General features: G+C 39.0%; 1 protein-coding gene across 7 annotated transcripts in view; it reads left to right on the forward strand.

Moving 5' to 3' along the window:
• Positions 1 to 12,824, forward strand: part of ATXN1 (ataxin 1) — a 635,797-nt gene that overhangs the window by 249,950 nt on the left and 373,023 nt on the right. The gene's annotated exons all lie outside the window — the stretch shown is intronic.

Consider the following 12,824-nt stretch of genomic DNA (forward strand, 5'->3'; position numbering starts at 1 on the left):
GTCTTCAGCTCCCTAATGAGGAGTGAAGAAATTTTTCTTCTGAGCAACTCTGCCTTATGAATATTAAGGAGGGCTGTATGTCAAAAGTTCCTGCAGGATAGCTAATAGAGGTGGAAAGTTGAAATAACCTTAAAGGCACTGAAGCTGAGAAACTGCCCTCTTTATCCTAACAGCCACAATTAGTTTTGGAAGGCTGTCAGTGGAGAAACTCCGGGCTGTTAATTTAGAAAGCAGCTGTGTTGGATGGCTCCAGTGTGCTGGCCCATTGGGCACTGTGTCTCTCCCGTACCGCGGCCCAGTCCCAGGTGAAGAAAGCTGCATCTGGCTTGCAGCTAGACTGACATATGGAATCTGGATTTGCACTCTGAACACAAGGAAGTGGTTGGTTGCATTATAAATGGAGTCCTCTTTGGTAAATAACCTTTTTTTTTTTTTTTGGAAAGGCCATATGGAAAAAAGTAAAGGATGCCTTTTCCCTAGTGTTTCGGAAACCTGGATCTCATCAACTTTCTGGTTGGTTTTGGCTGTCAAGCCTTCTTATGCCTGAGCCACTGTGAGCCAGCTTTCTGAGGTTCCTCCTGATCTGTGCTGGCAGCCTCTTAAAAATAACTGTCATTCCAAGTTCAACTAAAATCTATAATTCAACAAATAAATACATATGAAGTATATGAATAGAAGTAGGAAAATTAGGATTAACATACCAGAGAGTAACTGTCTTGCCGTGAAAAATACTATAAAACACCTCAGGAGGGTTCTTGCTTATGTTATTACCTGTAGGGTGAATGCAGATGCTTTGACCCATTTCTCATAGTCCTTCATTTCCCATTTCTCTGCTAGGAGGTTTCATATAACTGATACCTTGCAAATTTTCTTGGGGGAGAAAAAAAAAAGCTTCACTCATATCTGTCATTGGTTTATCCTAGGCAATGCATGGAACGTGGTTCAGTGTCCTGACAAATGACATTAAATGTTAGGTTCACGTGTCTTTTCTTTTCTATAAATGTTCTCTATTACTTTGAGTGGGAAATCCTCAAATAGTATATAATTACATATATTTATACTGATCTTGAATATGAAAAATGAGAACAAATAGCAGAAAGGAGAAAAGCAGTTCTGCATGTTGGACCCAATATTCACAATGTTCAGATACTGATGTTGACAGGTGTGTGCAATGCTCTGAAGGAGAAGAAGTTGCTTGCCGAAGATAATTGCTGTCTTATGTCAAGTTTCTTATGGACATTACTATAAAGGGTGGGAAGATGACACTAAACACTGTTTAATGGGGAGTTCTTTGTTGAACAGGGTAGCTTTCATTTTTAGGATTTTACTACAGTCCGAAGAGTAGATGTTGCTATTTTCATTATTTATCTTTTTTCACCCCAACTTCTGTTATCTGCCATGCATATATTTCTTTTGGCATTTACGTGCACGGTTCCTAAAATGGCTGACAAATAATCTCCATTGCGCATTTTGCTGGCACTGTGGTCTCACTGTAAATGCTCTCTGTATGTTCCTGGGAAGTTGCATAATTGCAGTTGCTCTAGTTTACTCTGCAATATGCTCAGTGACTAATAGCTTAATCAGGACTTGAAAAATATATAAACAGTTCAACAGAAGCAATTGATTCACTGAGCCCTTTTCATCCAGACAAGGGTGAGCTAATGGGATTTAAAAAGACGGAGGTGTGCAGCAGCTTCTTGGATGCATTGATGATAGAGTGTTCCCACAAATCCCATGCACTGTTGCTCATTGATGGCGGGTCTGTTTTCGTATGCACGAACTTGGAGGGCCAAATGGTTGTCCTAATTGGCTCTGACTTGGTATTCTTTAATGTGGATATTCCACGTGTTACAACTTTTTTCCTCTCCTCTAACTGCTACTGACTTGTCCAAAGCTGACAAGCTTTGGAGAGTCAGCCTGTCTCATGTGTCCCCTGTGGCATCACCCTAGCCCTGGTTGCTTAGGAAAGAATCACAGTGGAGACTGTGCAAGCAGGACTGCAGGGCTTACCTCCGTGCATTGTTGATTGACACAGATTCTTGTTCTCTTGTCCTCAGGGACACCTTTCCTTCCAGAATGTCCAGCTGAGACGCACAGACCTAGAGACTTTCAACAGGGTCTAAGTATCTCCACCAAAAACCCAGATGTCTACTTAGCATACAATTAAATCAAGGAGGAGTAATAACAGTTGTCACTGGTCATGTGTCCTTTCCATTGACATTTATTAGTAGCCCCTAAATTCTACATCTCTTCCCCCCATTCAACTTTTTTGTCTGCTAACTTGACCACTAATTTAAGTTTTAATTTTTAATGATACCATTTAATCTCTAGAAGCTAGGCTCTCATTCATGTAATATTTCAAATAATTCCTGAAGAAATAATTAGTGATGGCATACTGTGTTTTCTAAAATAATGAAATAGATTGTTTCCTTAGGTATATGCCGCTTCATTCACAAAAGGGGGAAAAAGAGTCCTTGCTTGTACTGCTTTCTAGCTTTTTAAGGATTATATGGCTGACAGACTCGTCATATATAACAGAATAATACCCATCAGTTTTATTTGTTTTAAATTTTAAGCTTTTGAAGCGTAGGAGAGTAACCAGTTTTCCATACCTTCCAGGACCCCACTGTCTCTCACTTCCTTTTTTGGGTGACACTCTACCCCTATCCCCGTGTTGGAGCTGCCCTGGGACCCTCTTTTCTTGAAGGACCTAATGGATATACTTCACATTGTGATATTTGTATATTAATTTGTCAAACCTTCCAGAAGAATGCATGTTTTAGGAAAAGAAGATGGAAAGGACAATGGATGAGAATTTATTTTGGAACCCAGGACTTCGTGGATTAGGGAGGAAGACACAACAAGGAAATGGAGTAGAAGGGGATGTGTAGAGGCGGAGGGACCTTTCTGGGGCTCCTTAAAACAGTAGGTACTAAGGTCATCACCTTGTTCCAAGGCTGCCTACAGCTCTGCACCCTGACCGTCCACACATGCCAGTTATACCCGGTTTCCCTGAAAATAAGACCTAGCACGTCTTTAGGAGCAAAAATTAATATAAGACACTGTCTTATTTTTGAGGAAACAGGGTAGATTGTGTACATGGAAATAGAGTCACAAGAAATTCTTGATGGAATTCAGAATTTGGCTGGTTATGCTGATAATTGTGATGATATGACTACAGTATATTAATAAACGTTGATTTTTTTGTTCAACAATAAATGTGAATTCTTGTTCATGGAAAAATAAGACATTCCCTGAAAATAAGACCTAGTATGTCTTTAGGAGCAAAAATTAATATAAAACACTGTCTTATTTTCAGGGAAACAGTAGAGTTACTCTCACCAGAAAGACAGGGACAGAGCAAGAAATCAGGGCAGTTTTTCCCAAATTTATTTAAAATTTATGCTTTTTGTTAAAGTTTTATTATCTATATTGGATGTAGGAGATTGTGGGCAAAAGACACCCAAACAGTGGAAACCAAGGAAATCAAGAGCTGTGTGGGCTTTGAAATTTTTATGGCACTTATTTGCTTATGTGCTTTAATTTTTAAAATATTAACCAGATTAAATATTTAAAAAACCGGTTATTTTTAAAATGATTTGTAATTCCACCGTATTAGGAACTCAAGATGTGAGCCGCAGTTCCTTTAATTACAACAATACATTTATTAAGATGCATTAAAGTTAAAGATGCTTAATATGACAACAGAATGAAGTAAAGCCTGCTGGAAAGTACTAATGCTTCATCTAATTCCTCCATTTAATTTTGGGGACATGATATTTACTGTGAGAGAGGAATGGTTTGAATGTTCAGACATTTATGTGTGGACCTGCAGTGAGTTCTTCCTGTAATCTAACTCAGTACCTCCAGACTTCAGTGTATATGAAAGTTGCTCTAAAGAATTGTGTACACAAAGTCACATTTGCAGTGTCTTATGGAAAGTTAAGGATTTTCAAAGTTAATTTAGATTATACATCACTTTCGCTTAACATTCAAATTTAACTCCCTCATAAAAACCACCACTCTTTTTTCCTCCCCACCTCCCTCCTTCCTGGACCTCCCTGCCTCCCTCCATACTTGTATACATTTCTACTTTTCTTCCTTTTCTTTTCTCCTTCCTTCCTTTCCTTTGGGTAGATTAACTCCCACAGATTATTTTTTGTAAAATTCAAATAATGGTCTTTATTTATATTCAAATCAGAAAATCACTAGGCTGCCGAATATCTAGATTTCTTAGGAAAAAAGGAATAATAATACTGTTTCATAAAGGTCTACCTGAATTCCCCAGCCTGTGCTCCTATTCAGTTTTCTGTCTTTAGTTTCTCATTTTTAGCTGGAAAAGTAGACCAGCCAAAAGACAGCCAGGTCCTCTGTGCAGAAAAGCATATTAAACCATCTATAGATAAGAAAGTAACATTTGATTTTAAAAGCCACCTTCTAATATACTGCTCACAAAAATTAGGGGATATTTCAAAATGAATATGAAGCAATAAAAAAGCATTTGATTTTTTAAAAAATTAAACAATAACATCAGAAAAGCAAATGACAAGTCAGAGAAAGTTGTTCAATTATGCAAATGAAATGCAAAATCAACTTTTATTTCATTGGTGAAAATGCACTATACAAAAGGCTGAAAGTACTGGAGTATCTATCTGCACATTCCCTGATCCCTAATTTTTGTGAACAGATAGAATGAAAATGATAATGAGTGATAGAGTATGTAACATTGTTAGTAAGCTTTGAAAATAAGATTTACCTCAATAACTGAAGATACTCAGTAGTTGGTTAAAATCTTATGTGATATAAACATGAACATTTTGTCAAATCAGAAGATAGATATCCAAGAAGTCAGCTTATGAAGAATAAGGCCAATAAAAATCCTAAAAGTAATTTAAGCATTGATTGGCATTAGACATATTTCATTTGTATCTCTGTTATAGAAGTGTAGTTTAACCTGCATTGTTGTCATGTGACATCAACCCCTTAACTTTCTTCCTACCATTTCTGGCCTGCAAAATTAAAATGATTCAGTCCAATAAAGAAGGCTTTTAAAGTCTTACCATTGTTAAAATTAAGTGTCAAATGAAAGATATATCCAAAGTTATTGCCAGAAATTGAAAACAAACAAGCAAGCACATAGCATTTTGGTTCAAGCTGCGGGTCTTTTTAGGGCAATATCCATGGATAATAGTTCTTTGAAAACAGATCATTTATGTTCATCATGCACCACTTTCAACAACCATTTAATTATTTTTAATTTCACAGTTTTAGAGTGCACTGTAAATACAGAAGGTAGGGCACGCTGATCAATGGAAACAATGAAATAAGACTAGTAAAAGAAAACTGTAAACAGTTGTATCTGAATTTCATCAGTTGCCTTTCACTTACATTCACAATCAGTCGTTGGGTGAAAGAAATGTAGGTGAACATATAACTGCTTAAAAAGGGATGAGCTGCTTGAGAGGACAAACATTTAAGTTGAATTGACCTGAAAAGTAACCCTTAACAAACTACTACATGAAGCAGGTCAAACTTCGCTGGTGTGAATGGAGCAGGATACAAATAAAATGGGAAAATGAACAGAACTTGGAGAAAAATGCTAGTATACAGGTGTTTGTTTGTTTTTTTAATCTTTAGCTCTTCATGGAAAAGCTACTAGAAATGACTTCAGAACTAATGAAGAGAGAGTATGGAGAGAAAATAAGTCAAGGGCCGAAAAATAATTTCATCTAAGTATTGCAGATCAAACCTGGTAGTGTATTTGACTTTTAAAAATAACATGGCTAAGCTTTACGTGCCTCCCTGTCCCCTTATCTAAGAAGGATTTTCAAATAGCACTCATTCTGGGGAGGGGAATTTAAAAATAGAGCCCCCTTCCCCCATGCATACATAATAGTACCTGTGTTATCCTGGAGCCCTCTGTCTGGGAGCTTGTTGCTTGTCATCTCGTAGCACTCATCTACATTCCCCTGATTCACACTGCATTGTTTGTTTACATGTTTGTCTCCCAGACTAAGGTTGGGAAACTTTAAGGGCAAGGACAAACTCTTGTTCCTCTTTCCATTTTCCATGGCGCTGTTCTGACTGTGGCCATTCAGACATTATTCTTTGATCTTAAAAAAAAAAAAAAAGAGGTGTTAGCTAGTAAGTGAAAATAAAATAAACTATAGCAAAATCAGATAAAAATCTCAGATCCAAAATGTTACAAAATATTGTAGAGGTTGCAGTGAATGTAGGAGAAAATGAACATGCCCTTCCAGATCTCTTGATAGAATAGAAGAAAATCAATTATTGATGCTGGTGTAAAACTTTTCTTTGTCAGCTGAATGTTCCAGAGTGGAGGCCAATTTTGTAGTTAAACCTATTAGGGGGATGTTTCCAACCCAGAAGAACCATACTGAAATTCTTTGATCACCACTAGCAATCCACAACAGGAAAGATAATTTGTGAGTTAGGAATCAGGGTAGGAAATTCAACTTTATATTTTGTTTTTATAGGAAAAAAAATCCATTCTACCATTGTACTTCTTTCCTCTTTTATAGACCAGACATGCTTTGCCATTGTCTGCTTATTATCCTCCCTACTAGAGGGAGAGTGCTGGGACCATATTTATTTCATATGTATCTTCAGGGCCTAGCACAAAGTAGGCACTCAGGAAATGTTGAATGAATAAATAAAATGTTTCAGTTTCCCTAATAGCTAAAAGGATGCATAAAACCAGTGCTAAGACCAACACGAGTTGTTTTCATATGCAGGTAATTGCAGAATTGAAAACAAGGACCTACTTTATACATTATTTTTATATAAGTGTGTTGTATATTTGAGTAACTTTCAAAGTAAAAAAAGTTATAGTCATGGTATATTAAATATGGCAGGGACTTAAAACCTGTAACTCAATCCATTTAAGAACATTCCTCTCCTCTTCTTAGCTAGCCATATGGAAGGGATGAGTGTAGTTTAGGAAATAATCCTTTAAAAACGTCACTTGTGCGTATTTCCATCAGATGGCAAACTCACCCACCCTTGCTACTTTACTGCTATGGAGGTGTCAGAATTAGCCTGATGAGAGTAGCCAGGTTGGAACACAGGCTCATTGCTGTCCCCTGTCTTGATGTTTTCATTCATAATGCAACACTTCTGAACTCAGTATTTTCACATACTGAGGTCAATACGGAATGATGTCCAAGTTTCTTTTCTCTCCACCCCTACCCTGCAATCTCTCCTAGCCGTGCTCTGCTCTCTAGTTTTAAATAGTATCATAAGGTTTATCTCCACCTCACCCTGAAAACCCTTTCCTGCCCCTTCCCTCCTCATATGTGATACGTGTCATGAATGCTTGAATTTCAGATCTTTAAGACAAGTTGAAATGTGTAACACCTTTCTAAAAGTAAAAGAGAAAATGTGTGTCTATGGCTGTCAGCGCTGACTGCTATAGAGCTGGTGTCATTCCATAGTGACTCCTTCCCCTGATGTGATTGTAATGTATCTGAAAGCATTAAAGTGAGTAGAATCCAGAGTGAGTACGATGGACCTTGGCCCTTAGATCTTTGGAGTTATGTGATGTTATTTTCAGACTTTATGAGAATATCGTACACATGGAAAATGGCCTTTAAGAGAAAATGTAAAATTTGAATGTCTTATGTTAATTAATATGGCAGTAGTCGGCCTGGCGTGTGGGGGACCCGGGTTCGATTCCCAGCCAGGGCACATAGGAGAAGCGCCCATTTGCTTCTCCACCCTCCCTCCTTCCTCTCTGTCTCTCTCTTCCCCTCCCGCAGCCAAGGCTCCATTGGAGCAAAGATGGCCCGGGCGCTGAGGATGGCTCCTTGGCCTCTGCTCCAGGTGCTAGAGTGGCTCTGGTCACGGCAGAGCGACGCCCCGGAGGGGCAGAGCATCGCCCCCTCGTGGGCAGAGCATTGCCCCTAGTGGGCGTGCCGGGTGGATCCCGGTCGGGCGCATGCGGGAGTCTGTCTGACTGTCTCTCCCTGTTTCCAGCTTCAGAAAAATACAAATAATAATAATAATAATAATAATAATATGGCAGTAGTTGATGAAGGATTAATCTACTAAGGTTGCAGTTCAGTTAAGCTGTTGAAAGGCCAAGGGTTGCTTCTAGTTACCGAGGATGTGTATGCTAACATTCCTGGAAGAACGTTTCTGTAAAATCACCACTCTCTATTTCAGACAGCCACCTTCTCCTCGACTACCTAAGGCTCAGTTTGGCCGTAGCTTTTGGTTAGATGAATTGTGATTCTATGAATTTAACATCCAGTCTTGGAAACTGTAGTTTTAAGATTTCAGTAAAAACAGGAACTGTGTTACTATTTACTGTTTTATTATTTTGATATTGAAATAGAAAGTCTGAGCATGATTCAGAACTACATAAAACAGGATCCTTTAACATCTTTGTTAAAGTCATTTTCTTAGTGATAACTTGTTGAGGAAATGATCTATTTAGGAGACTGATTTCTTATTCTAGGACAGTGGTTCTGTCCCTGTATCTGATTCTAAAACATCTGTTCTATTATCAGACTCAGGCTTTCAGTTGGTCATCTGCGAATTTGGTCTACACTGTATTTCCTTTATAGTTGATTTTAACTTTATACTTTTTCTTTTTAAAATTTTTTATTTAATTTATTGGGGTGACATTGGTTAATAAGATTATACAGGTATCAGTGTACAATTCTATAATATATCATCTGCATATTGCACTGTGTATTCACCACCCCAAGTCAAGTCTCCCTCCTTTATTTTTCTTTTTTTTGGTATAAGTTTCTGGAATAAAATCTTATTCTTTTCTTATTGATGATGTCTAGGTAATAAGGTTGCAGAGAGCTTTAGAAAGTTCTCAATAGCAGTCAAAAAGCAAGCTTTGGCCTCTTTAACCTTTATAGCAGCAGATGGAATGTGAGCTCATTGGCAGGGGTGGGTTATGGGTCATTGTGGGAAGGCCACGTTTCCGTTGCCTGTGGCTGGGAGTAAGTGTAGTGAGGCCATTAAAAAAACCCTGTGGTTGAGTTTGCCTTACAGCTGTTTGAAAAAAAAAGGACTAATTCATGGGCACCTAGTTTCAATGAGACCAGATGCAGCGTAAGAGCATATGTATGCATGTATTCGAGGGTTCTCCTCCTATGGGAAGAACTTATGGAAAGAGCAACAGATTACTGGGTAAACTGACACATGACGGACCAGAGGATCTCAGCCTGAGGCCATATTGCCCCCCTGAAGAGATATTTGGCAATGCCTAGAGATATCATTGGTTGTCACAACTGGGAGAGAGAGTTAATGCTAAGGTAGAGACCAAGAGTGTGCTAAATGACCTATAATGCACAAAACAGCCTCCACACAAAAGAATTATACTGTCCAGCATGTTCATAGTGCTGTTGTTGGGAAACCCTCTCTTTTTGTAGTTTCCAAAGTGATAGTAGAGTCTGTCATGGTGGAAGGTGAGAAGGTAAGCTGCAGGTCTGACTGGAATGAGCAGGATAAGGAGAGCAATAGATAAAAGAAGTGTTCTCATTATTTGGAAGTTAATTGTTTGAGCCATGTCGTATTTGTATCCAAATGCATATTTGCGATTCTGTCTTTATGTGTTTGAGAAGACTGAAAAGTATGTGGGCCATGGCTTTTGTGTTAAAGGTGAGCTCGGTATTTTTTTCCTCATAGAATCTGTATTAGTTTCTTATTGCTGCTGTAACAAATGACCACAACCAGGTGGCTTAAAATAACTCAATTTATTATCTTACAGGCTTACAAGTCAGAAATCCAACACAGGTCTCACCGTGCTGAAATCAGGGCTTCAGCAGGGCTGAATTCCTTATGGGGACTCCAGGGGAAAATCTGTAACATTTCCTCTTCCAGTTCTTAGAAGCCACTTGTACTCCTTGGCTTGTGGCCCCTTCCTCTGTCTTCATAGCCAGCAACATTGTAGCTTCCTGTACATTTCTCCCATGATCATGTTTCCCTTTGACTCTGTTCTCGTGTCTCCTTCTTCTACTCTTAAGGGCCCTTTGATTACATGGGGCTCACCTGTACAGTCTCCCCATCTCAAGGCTCTTATATGAATCATGTCTGTGAAATCCTTTTTTCCATGGAAGGTAACATTCACAGGTTATGGGCATTAGGATGTGGACATCTTTGGGGTGGAGAAGTATTCTGCCTACCACAGAACCCAAAGGATTTAACAGCACCACATTTCACTGATTTGAGCTAGACAGTATAGAAAAAGGAGGGTTGTAAAACTGGTTTGAAATAATCCTGTTTTCAGTGGCACAAGTGTTTTAGAAGCAATTTTTTTTTTTTTTTAGTTAATGTAGTGTGACACCAAAAAAGTTGGAAGATGTTGAAAGTAATTGTTAAAATTGACAATGACACATTCCAATAAAATAGAAAACAAGGGGGAGGAAACTCTAGACAAGGGGTTCAGAAAACTTGAATGTACAACTAGTATTCACTTGGAGATAATGGGAAAGCTTGTTAAAAATTCATATTCCTGGGCCCTGGCCGGTTGGCTCAGTGGTAGAGCGTCGGCCTGGCGTGCAGGAGTCCTGGGTTTGATTCCCGGCCAGGGCACACAGGAGAAGCGCCCATCTGCTTCTCCACACCTCCCCCTCTCCTTCCTCTCTGTCTCTCTCTTCCCCTCCCGCAGCCAAGGCTCCACTGGAGCAAAGTTTGCCCGGGCGCTGAGAGTGGCTCTGTGGCCTCTGCCTCAGGCGCTAGAGTGGCTCTAGTTGCAGCAGAGCGATGCCCCAAGATAGGCAGAGCATTGCCCCCTGGTGGGCATGCCGGGTGGATCCCAGTCGGGCGCATGCGGGAGTCTGTCTGACTGTCTCCCCGTTTCCAGCTTCAGGAAAAAAAAAAAAAAAGAAAAAACAAAAACATATTCCTGGACCCTAAGAGCCTAAGTAGTGTGGGGCCCAGGGGTTTCATTATTATTGAGCACTTTCCTGTGATTCATTCAATGTAAAGGGTTCTTGGATCACGCTTTGAGAAATAAAACAAATAACTATTGTAAAATAAATATATATTTTAATAATTTAGTGTAAAATTAAACCATTGCATAATACTGATGCTAGAGGACAGAATAAATAAGCTTATTAAGTTTTTGACAATCTTGTCATTTCAATTAAAATTTTGGGGAAGTGATTGGTTTTGGCATATTCTAATTCTTATTCTATTAAGCCATACTCATTCAAATTACAGTGTGTCTGTAAAGTCATGGTGCACTTTTGACCAGTCACAGGAAAGCAACAAAAGACGATAGAAATGTGAAATCTGCACCAAATAAAAGGAAAACTCTCCCAGTTTCATACCTATTCAGTGCAGTTCGATGTGGGCTCACGCACAGATTTTTTAGGGCTTCTTAGGTAGCTATCCCGTATAGCCTCTACAGACTCATCACTGACTGATGGCCTACCAGAACGGGGTTTCTCCACCAAACTGCCGGTTTCCTTCAACTGCTTATCCCACCGAGTAATGTTATTCCTATGTGGTGGCGCTTCGTTATAAACACGCCGATATTCACGTTGCACTTTGGTCACAGATTCAAATTCAGCGGGCCACAGAACACACTGAACTTTCCTCTGTACCGTCCACATCTTGACTGGCATGGCGGTGGGCTGCTCCGCTGTATACACGGTATTACGTCATCATCTGCGCATGCGCACATGCTGCCACATCATCCTACAGAAACTGGGAGGGTTTTCCTTTTATTTGGTGCAGATTTCACATTTCTATTGTCTTTTGTTGCTTTCCTGTGACCAGTCAAAAGTGCACCATGACTTTACGAACACACTGTATGTAAAGGTTTTGATCCTTGATTGTTCTTGATAAGACTGTCACCTTCTTGGTCCTGGCCAGGGAACTCAATTAGAGTTTTGTCCTAATAAGCCAATACCCAGGTTTGATCCCTGGTCAGGACACATAGAAGAATCAACCAATGAATGCATAAATAAGTGGAACAACAAATCAATGTTTCTCCCTCTCCCTCTCTTTCTCTAAAATCAATAAATATAAAAAATTTTTAAAAGACTCATTTTCTCTGTGTGATTGTTGTGTTGATATAGATACAATTTTGTGTTCAGCAAAACCTAATGACTCTTGGAAACAGTAATTTCTGAGTCCTTTTAGAATCAGCTATAAACAGGCTATCATTACAGGTTTTTTTGGAAGCTTAGCGATAAATTGATGAATTTCTTAACACGTTATTTGATGATGCCAATTCTAGAAACAGATTGACTAGTTTGAGCTTTTTCCTGGGACTTTTATTTTAGGAATAGAAATGCAGAGTTCAGAATTCCCACCCATCTTTTTCTTAAGACCCCCCTTTTCTGTGGAATCTCCCCGATCCCCTCTCCTGCGTAAAATAGTTACCTCTCCTGTGTAAAACAGTTTCCTTTCCTGACATTCTGCAGCTCTTCTCTCAGTCTCTTACTCGGGTGCAATAAAGTTGTCATTGTATCCATGCCCTCTTCCTAGATGCAGAATTACCTTCCTGAGGGCATGATCCATATCGGATATATTTCACTCCAGACAAATGCCTGGCAAAATTTCTTGCCAAAGTGTATATTCAGTTAGTGTGGTGGTAATTTGAATACCATTGACAATTAACTTATTAGCTTACAATTTTTCAGATATTATTCCTCACTTGTTTAGAAATTTAAAATTTTACAATGACTTTTATAAAACCAAATTTAAAAATAGTATTTCCTAAGCTTTTTATGATGTCATATCAAAAACTAGCCTGAATAAAGCTACTTGAAGGAGGATGGTTTGTAGTCTAGATGACATGTTCCACATGCAACGTCCAGATGAAATACAACATT

The sequence above is a fragment of the Saccopteryx bilineata genome, chromosome 3 (assembly GCF_036850765.1).
Source record: "Saccopteryx bilineata isolate mSacBil1 chromosome 3, mSacBil1_pri_phased_curated, whole genome shotgun sequence".
NCBI lineage: Eukaryota > Metazoa > Chordata > Mammalia > Chiroptera > Emballonuridae > Saccopteryx > Saccopteryx bilineata.